This window comes from Heterodontus francisci, chromosome 24, assembly GCF_036365525.1.
Source record: "Heterodontus francisci isolate sHetFra1 chromosome 24, sHetFra1.hap1, whole genome shotgun sequence".
Classification (NCBI taxonomy): Eukaryota; Metazoa; Chordata; class Chondrichthyes; order Heterodontiformes; family Heterodontidae; genus Heterodontus; species Heterodontus francisci.
Window position 1 is genome coordinate 71,468,777 of NC_090394.1, and position 9,648 is coordinate 71,478,424.

At 45.3% G+C, this 9,648-nt stretch overlaps 1 protein-coding gene and 1 long non-coding RNA gene across 2 annotated transcripts in view; one reads left to right on the plus strand and one right to left on the minus strand.

The window, feature by feature from the left end:
* LOC137383518 (SUN domain-containing protein 1-like) overlaps positions 1–3,381 on the minus strand; it is a 91,878-nt gene extending 88,497 nt beyond the window's left edge. The window contains exon 1 of the mRNA XM_068056556.1: positions 3,278–3,381. The gene's annotated coding sequence lies outside the window, so the exon portion shown is untranslated. The remainder of the gene's footprint in view (positions 1–3,277) is intronic.
* A 667-nt stretch (positions 3,382–4,048) lies between these two features.
* LOC137383520 (uncharacterized) lies at positions 4,049–9,215 on the plus strand. Its single transcript, XR_010977418.1, has 2 exons — positions 4,049–4,880; positions 7,516–9,215. It is a non-coding gene; the product is annotated as an uncharacterized lncRNA (long non-coding RNA).
* The last annotated feature ends 433 nt before the right edge of the window (positions 9,216–9,648 follow it).

Consider the following 9,648-nt stretch of genomic DNA (forward strand, 5'->3'; position numbering starts at 1 on the left):
TGACAAGAATCTATCTTCCTCTGCCTTAAAAATATTCAAAGACTCAGCATCCACCACTTTTTGAGGAAGAGAATTCCAAAGACACAACGCTCAGAAAAAAATTCTTGTGTCTTAAATGGGAAACCCTTCATTTTTAAACAGTGACCCCTAGTTCTCGATTCTCACACGAAGAAACATCCTTTCCACTTCCACCGTGTCAGGACCCCTCAGAATCTTGTATGTTTCAATCAAGTTGCCTCTTACTCTTCTGAACTGCAGCTGATACAAGCCTCACCTGTCCAACCTTTCCTCATAAGACAACCCACCCAAAGTATTCGTCTATTAAGCCTTCTCTGAACTGCTTCCAACACATTTATATCCTTCCTTAAATAAGGAGACCAATACTATACACAGTACTCCAGATCAGGTCTCACCAATGCCCTATATAGCATAAGCACAACCTCGCTACTTTTGTATTCAATTCCCCTCGCAATAAATTACAACATTCTATTAGCTTTCCTAATTACTTGCTGTACCTGCATACTAACCTTTTGCAATTCATGCACTAAGACACCCAGATCCCTTTGCATCTGAGCTCTGCAATCTCTCACCATCTAGATAATGCTTCTTTTTTATTCTTCCTGCCAGGTGTAGTGGCGCAGTGGTTAGCACCGCAGCCTCACAGCTCCAGCAACCCGGGTTCAATTCTGGGCACTGCCTGTGTTTGCAAGTTCTCCCTGTGACTGCGTGGGTTTTCGCCGGGTGCTCCAGTTTCCTCCCACAGCCAAAGAATTGCAGGTTGATAGGTAAATTGGCCATTATAAATTGCCCCTAGCATAGGCAGGTGGTAGGGGAATTGAGGGCATGTGGTAGGAATATGGGATTAATGTAGGATTAGTATAAATGGGTGGTTGATGGTCAGCACAGAGTGCTGTATAAATAAATAAAATAAAATGGACAATTTCATATTTTCCCACATTATACTCCATTTGCCAGATCTTTGCCACTCCCTTAACCTATCTATATCCCTTTATAACCTCATGTCCTCTTCACAACTTACATTCCTACCTACCTTTGTCTCATCAGCAAATTTAGCAACCATACCTTCGGTCCCTTCATCCAAGTCATTTTACAAGTTATATAAAAGTTGCGGCCCCAGCACTGATCACTGTGGCACACCACTCGTTATATCTTGCCAACCAGAAAATGACCCATTTATGCCTACTCTCTGTCACTGGCCAATCTTCTATCCATGCCAATGTTACCCCCTACACCATGAGTTTTTATTTTCCACAAAAACCTTTGATGCAGCACCTTATCAAATGCCTCTGGAAATCCAAGTAAAGCACATCCACTGGTTCCCCTTTATCCACAGAATATGTTACTGACACAGAACACAAAAGTCCGAGTGTATCAAGCCTGTGTCCTCAGTACCTTGCTCTATGGCAGCGAGGCCTGGACAACGTATGTCAGCCAAGAGCGACGTCTCAATTCATTCCATCTTCGCTGCCTCCGGAGAATACTTGGCATCAGGTGGCAGGACCGTATCGCCAACACAGAAGTCCTTGAGGCGGCCAACATCCCCAGCTTATGCACACTACTGAGTCAGCAGCGCTTGAGGGCTTGGCCATGTGAGCCACATGGAAGATGGCAGGATCCCCAAAGACAGATTGTACAGCGAGCTCGCCACTGGTATCAGACCCACCGGCCATCCATGTCTCCGCTTTAAAGACGTCTGCAAACGCGACATGAAGTCCTGTGACATTGATCACAAGTCGTGGGACTCAGTTGCCAGCGATCGCCAGAGCTGGTGGGCAGCCATAAAGGCGGGGCTAAAGTGTGGCGAGTCGAAGAGACTAAGCAGTTGGCAGGAAAAAAGACAAAAGCGCAAGGGGAGAGCCAACTGTGTAACAGCCCAGACAAACAAATTTTTCTGCAGCACCTGTGGAAGAGCCTGTCACTCTAGAATTGGCCTTTATAGCCACTCCAAGCACTGCTCCACACACCACTGACCACCTCCAGGCACTTACCCATTGTCTCTTGAGATAAGGAGGCCAAAGAAGATGATGTTACTTATTCAAGTAACTCCAATAATTTGGTTAAACTTGATTTCCTTTTCACAAAACCACATTGACTCTGTCTGATTATCTTGAATTTTTCTAAGCGCCCTACTATAACATCTTTAATAACAGCTTCTAGCATTTTTCCTAATGACAGATGTCCGTGAAGTACTCTGAGAAGGCCTTAGGTTGTGAAAGGCACTACATAAATGCAAGAGCAAGGTACTGGAAATCTGAAATAAAGCCTGGCTACCCGACCCGAACCAGACTACTTGTGCCAAGTTCGCGTTGGGTCTATATTCTGAGTCCAGCATTCAGGCTCGTGTCGGATCGGGCTGGACAGTGCTGCCTCCAGGAATTCACAGGATCAGGTTCACCCATGATTCCCCACAACTCCATCTGCAGGAATAGCCTGCTGCCAGAACAGATGAACAGGATCACAAGTATTACCATTTGGACTAGGTAGAGAACAATAACATGTCTGATATCATTAAATGTATTGCAATATTCAGGTCGGGTCAGGCGCGAAAAAAATTAAAGAACTTGGGCCGGGTTTCAATTTTATACCTGAGCATGCCTTTAACCTGAAATAAGCAGACACTGACTGACCTGAGTATTTCCAGCATTTTGTGTTTGTATTTTATACAACAGCAAGGTTTACTTTCTTCACTTGTTAGGCAAAGTAGTCCTTTTGGCAACTACTGATCAGCCACTATAATCTGTGGATGGAGTTTGCCTACCCACTACCTGGCAGTGCCCACCTGCAAAGCAATTTTCCATTGACATTGGCACATAAAACCCATGTTCAAAAGACAGTTACAAAATTAACAGAAGTAAATATTTAGGAATACGCTTAAAATGGAAAAACACCTTCGAAGAACATTTTGAAGCAATGGGCTAGATTTGTTTGATGAAGATGGGCCGAGTGCCCAGTATCTCACTCGCTGTTAAACCGGACTGGGACTGGCAGCGGTGGAAGGGGAGCCGTTAGGGTCGGTCACAGGGGGCCGGGGGCCGGGGCCTCCCCTCTCCCCCACTCCGGGACGTTGTGGGTGACTCCCCGTGGAGCCTGGCAGACAAGCACCGAGGCCCCAGGGCCGGAATCATCGAGCCCCGGGGAACCGTCACTCCGCCTCTTGACGCCTCCCCGACCACACCCCGGTGACCGTTGAGGCACGATCCCGGGTGGGGAGATACCGAGCCACGAAAACCGCCTCCCCGCCCTGGCCTGGGCCTACCTGGCTAAGGAGCAGTGATGCTCTGTCTCTCTCTCCCTCGCTCGCTGCCCACCAGCCCGGCTCGGCCCGGCCGACCCGCTTCAAACCTTCCCGCTCGAGCCCTCACGTCGCTCACGTGGTCGCGCGTGCGGCACGTGCCGGGGGGGGAGGCGGGCGGAGCTGTCAATCATCGGGGCCCAGGAGGGGAGCAGCATCGACGTTGGGGGAAGGGGGAACAGAGACACAGCGAGTTTGCAACAATAATACAGCACGTCCCCCCCCCCCCCCCCCAGTCAGCAACAACTGCAGACTGTCCCGGCGCTTGGAATAGCAGCAATATCAACCGGGGGTGGGGGAAGCAATAGAAAAGAAAAGCGGGGGGTGCGACTCCCTGCAGCATCATCTACATACATCAGAAACTGCAGCACCCCGCCGCCACATCTGCAAACTGCATGGGGGGAAAAAGTGGTTTCTGCAACTCTCCCCACCAACATCTGTAAACACCAGAAATTGCAGCTCCCCACAACATCTGCAAATTGCAAAGGGGAGGGGGCAGAACTGGTTTCTGCAACTGTCCCCAGCAACATTTGTAAACACGAGGGGAACAGAAGCGTAATCAGCACCCCAGCTATGATCTGCCATTAGTACACTGTAGCTGCAGACGCTACAGGGCAGTGTCTAAAGGGTGCACTGCAGCAACCTCCCTCCCACCCACCACCAAATCTTCCAACAAAAAGGACGAGCAGCAATATTATGGGAAGGTTTTACGGGCACTCCGTCACCTTTGTGAGAATAAGAAATACTGAAATGTTGTTTCTACAGCTTGTGGAAAGTTACCAAGAAGTCATTTGTACTCAACATAATGAAATCACTGAAAAAGAGAACTGATAAGGGGGTATGTAAGTAAAGACCTTAAGACAGTACATCACTGACAAAGAGAACTGATAAGGGGGTATGTAAGTACAGACCTTGGGACAGTACATCACTTAAAAATTGTGCTTAGGCAGATAAAAGAGAAACAGCAAGAGTTAGAACAAAGGATGTAGTGAATAAGAAACTGCCCCACTAAGATAAAGGCTGACAGCTGCAAGTTAAAACACATAATAGAGAGCCAAATAAGGTAAAACAAAAACAAGAGTTAGGGGCTAGAAAGTTAGAGTAGGGGGAGAAGTAAACAGAGGAGGAGACTGTAGCAACCATAGGATAGGTTAGTGTCATAATACGTTATAACCAATAATGTAAAATAAAGGCGTGGACAAATGGATTTGTATTGTATAAACATGAACTGAATATGTTGATCGGTGTGCCTGCTTGTAGGACACCCGATCTTGCAAGACTGTTAAATAAACTTACTTCTTCAGAGTTTGACTTGGTGTAAATTATTATCAAGTGGGCTACGTTTCTCACAATTGGGGGCTCGTCCGGGATCTCTTCATCATTGCCGGGACCGCGGCCGACGACAGACGAGAAGACGCGTCCCGTTAATTTAAAAACGGTCTCGTTTCTCTCGTTGGTAGCGGACCCGAGTAATTGACTGAAAACAATCCTAGGGAAGTCACTCTGAACGAGTATTTAGTGCGGCAGGTACACATGTGAAGTCAGGCAACTCCGTGCACGGACCAAGGTAAGAAAAACGACTTTTAAGTATTATCTTGGTGACTTATGGTTAACTGTAGGATAAGACCTTCTGAGTACTAAAAGTCCTTGAGGAGTGAATTTTACAGTCCTGCAGTATAAGACCCTTCAGCTAGGAGGTGAATACTGTATGGTATAAGACCCTTCAGTTAGGAGGTGAATACCGTAAGGTATAAGACCCTTCAGCTAGGAGGTGAATACCGTAGGGTACAAGACCCTTCAGTTAGGAGGTGAATACTGTAAGGTATAAGACCCTTCAGTTAGGAGGTGAATACTGGTTAACTGTAGGATAAGACCTTCTCAGTACTGCAGTATAAGACCCTTCAGCTAGGAGGTGAATACCGTAAGGTATAAGACCCTTCAGTTAGGAGGTGAATACTGGTTAACTGTAGGATAAGACCTTCTCAGTACTGCAGTATAAGACCCTTCAGCTAGGAGGTGAGTACCGTAGGGTACAAGACCCTTCAGTTAGGAGGTGAATACTGTGGGGCAGTATAAGACCCTTCAGCTCGGAGGTGAGTACCGTAGGGTATAAGACCCTTCAGTTAGGAGGTGAATACCGTAAGGTATAAGACCCTTCAGCTAGGAGGTGAATACCGTAAGGTATAAGACCCTTCAGCTAGGAGGTGAATACCGTAGGGTACAAGACCCTTCAGTTAGGAGGTGAATACTGTCGGGTATAAGACCCTTCAGTTAGGAAGTGAATACCGTAAGGTATAAGACCCTTCAGCTAGGAGGTGAATACCGTAGGGTACAAGACCCTTCAGTTAACCATGGGAAATAAATCGTCTAAAATGGAAGACGATGGGAGACAAGGAAAGTCTGCCGGCAACATCCCTCCAGAAAGTCCATTGGGACGGATGTTGGAGTATTGGGATTTAGAGTCAAAAACCAAGGAGAAAAAGACCCAAATATGATCTAAGGACAGCAAGAAGGACCACCCCTAAACCCGACGATAACGACGACGATAGAGATAGAGAGTCTCCTAAGACAATGATGCCCTTGAGAGAGGTACCAATAGGAAATAATGAAATTGGATTTGTTAGTGCACCATTAACGTCAGGAGAGGTAAGAGTGTTTAAAAAGGAAATGAAAGTCCTCGTAGAAGACCCCTGAAAATTTGGGAAAGAGAAAACCCTCCCGGGGTAGGGGGAAACGAACCAGCTGAACAAAAATACCCTAATCAAGACCCACAGTGGCAGAACAATAATATCGGCCATAGGGGCCAGATGAAAGACCTTAGAAATCTGATAGTAAAAGGCATTGTTGTAAACAAGTAGTTGAAGCCCCTGCAAAACTTATGCCTTTACAGAGTTACCGCAGGCCCCTCTTATGGCACAAGCAGGTGGCGTATTGAGTGCGACCCCTCTGGGTGTTGAAGGCTGTTTCTAGACAAATAGAGACCATTAAAGGCACCTAGGTGGGATCAAAGGATTGATTTTTTTAAAAATGTTTTGAAGAATCAAAAGGGGGGACTGTGAGAATAGAATTTAGATTTTAGAATTTTTAAGAACAGAATTACATGGGAACATTTAAGATGAAACAATTAATCAGTCATGTATTGCTAACAAGTTAGCTTCAGTGCTGTAGGGAGGGACAGATTATCAGAAATGACTTCATAACTTCAGGGCTGCAGAGGCAACTTGGCCTTGCAGCTGGTACAGCGAGAGAGAGAGAGAGCGAGACATTGTACTTCAACAGCACTCTTCTTATCACCCAGACATGACAATCCTAGGGAAAAGTTAGAATGAAAAACATACCGACCAGGCTAATACACGCCCCCTTGTTAGAGGGTGGCTCAGCCTACCCTGAAACAATTAATCAGTCATGTACTGCTAACAAGCTAGCTTCAGTGCTGTAGGGAGGGACAGCTTATCAGAAATGACTTCATAACTTCAGGGCTGCAGAGGCAGCTTGGCCTTGCAGCTGGTACAGCGAGAGAGAGAGAGAGAGAGAGACATTATACTTCAACAGCACTCTTCTTATCACTCAGACATGACAAAGTTAGAATGAAAAACATACCGACCAGGCTAATACACGCCCCCTTGTTAGAGGGTGGCTCAGCCTACCCTTCTGATTCAGCAGTTGCTGAGTTTTTTTATATTTGCTTTTAGGCATGGTACAATGCTTAATGGGAAATATAGCAAAGTTAGGAATAGTAGCTTTGCTGAGCTTTGATTTTAAGTGGCAGAAACCACAATGAAATAGTTAAAAGGGATGGCCAGAGTGTGTGCAAGCTGTGGCAGCCACAGCACTTCAGACCAAGGAAGTCATTTTACCTCGAAGCTATTACAAGAAATAGTTAGGGGATTGGGAATCCAATGGGACTTCCATACCCCTTGACACCCTCCCTCTTCAGGGCGGGTGGAAAGAATGAATCAGACCTTAAAGAAACACCTGTCCAAACTGATACTTGAAACAAGGCTACCCTGGACAAAATGTTTACCTATAGCGATACTCAGAATTCGGACAGCCCCTAGAAAAGATGTGGGACTGTCCCCCTATGAAATGCTATTCGGATTACCCGATATGGGAACCAGGGGCAAGATGCCAACCTTAGAAACTAAAGATTCGTTTCTAAAGAACTATATACTGGCGTTGTCTTCCTCATTGTCATTCCTCAGGAAGCAAGGCCTGTTAGCACAGACCCCACCTCTCGAATTTGCAGTGCACAAGATCCAACCAGGAGATTGGGTTCTGGTGAAATCATGGAAAGAGACTAAACTACAACTGAACTGGGAAAGACCATACCAGACTCTCCTAACCACTGAAACAGCCATAAGAACGGCAGAAAGAGGTTGGACCCACTACACAAGAATCAAGGGGCCGGTACAACCCCCGGCCGAGGAAGGAACTTGGACAACCGAATTAACAGAAGAACCATTGAAAATAAAGCTAAAAAGACTTTGAGTAACGAATTTTTTTAATATAACGGCGCGAGCGCGGAAATACTGTCTGTAATATTGTGTGCCTTCTCTCTTTCTTTTCAAAAGTAGCCAGGAAATAAAATGGGTTGGATGTTTTTGTATTACCCACTTCCAATTAGACAACAAGGTGTTTGGAGTAACAGTTAGAGAAGGGAAAAAGAAAGGTGAATTAAAATGTTGTTTTCAGGTAACAATAGATAAGACTGGTAAACCATCTAACAAACTAAAAGGGACCTCTCATAACGATCCTAACATAGTAAAAATAATAGAGGTAAAGGACCTGAGAAAGACAATTGAGATAGAAACCGGTTACGGGGACACAAATGCCTGGGTAGAATGGATAAAATTACCTGTAAAAAGTTTGAACAAAAACAATTGCTATGCTTGTGCATCTGGTAGACCGATAGCTCAAGTAGTACCTTTCCCGCTGGGGTGGGAGCGTGACCGAAAGGGCATGGAATGCATGTTAGCCCTATATCAGGATAAGACGGCTTGGGGTATTCAAACTTGCATATCCTTGTCAATAATGTTCCCTCCCCTAGAGAAAGAAGATTCAAGGACTCCCCCTTCATTTTTAGCCACCAGTGTGAATCACACATCATGCGTACGTCGATACGGTGCGGAGCTAACCAGCAATATGGGAGAGTTGAAGTCATGCATAGAGACTGAGGACGTAACTGGAAGAGTCAGGGGAGGGAACTACTCATCATTGAATGTTCCCAGAGCGGATTTATGGTGGTATTGCGGAGGAAAAATCCTGAGACAGACCCTACCCTCCCAGTGGAAGGGGACGTGCGCAATTGTTCAATTGGCAATACCATTCACCTTGGCATTTGAGAAACAAAAGATAATAACGAGGGAAAGGGGTAAAAGGGAAGCGATAGCGAACTCTTTTGACGACCAGGTATACATGGATTTCATAGGGGTCCCAAGAGGGGTACCTGATGAATTCAAGGCCCGAAACCAAATAACCGCCGGTTTCGAGTCTTTGTTTCGGTGGGTCACTATTAACAAAAATGTAGATTGGATAAATTATATTTATTACAACCAACAAAGATTTATAAATTATACTAGAGATGCGGTAAAAGGTATAGCTGAACAATTAGATGCCACTAGTAGAATGGCTTGGGAAAATTGACTGGCTCTAGATATGATCTTAGCAGAAAAAGGAGGTGTGTGTATAATGTTAGGAGGGAAATGTTGCACATTTATCCCAAATAACACAGCACCCGATGGTTCAATCACCCGAGCACTGCAAGGGTTAACAACTTTAGCAGAGGAGATGGCCGAAAATTCAGGAGCAGACACTTCCCTGACGGGGTGGCTTGAATCCTGGTTTGGAAAATGGAAAGGCATGATAATCTCGGTTTTTACCTCCCTGATCATGGTTGTCGGAATACTAATAGCCATCGGGTGTTGTATTATTCCTTGTGTAAGAGGGCTGACACAGCGATTGATTGAGACAGCTTTGACAAAGCAGATGTCAATACAAAGAGGCCAGGAAGAAAGTATATACCTGTTAGGTAATGACAAAGTGGATAGTATCAACGGAGATACAGACATTGAAAAGGCGGCTGAAATAATGCTCAGAGGATTTGAGAGGACATATGAGAACCCTCCGCAGTATGTAGAAAACAACAAGGATTAAGTAAAAGAAAAGGGGGAATTGTGAGAATAAGAAATACTGAAATGTTGTTTCTACAGCTTGTGGAAAGTTACCAAGAAGTCATTTGTACTCAACATAATGAAATCACTGAAAAAGAGAACTGATAAGGGGGTATGTAAATACAGACCTTGGGACAGTACATCACTTAAAAATTGTGCTTAGGC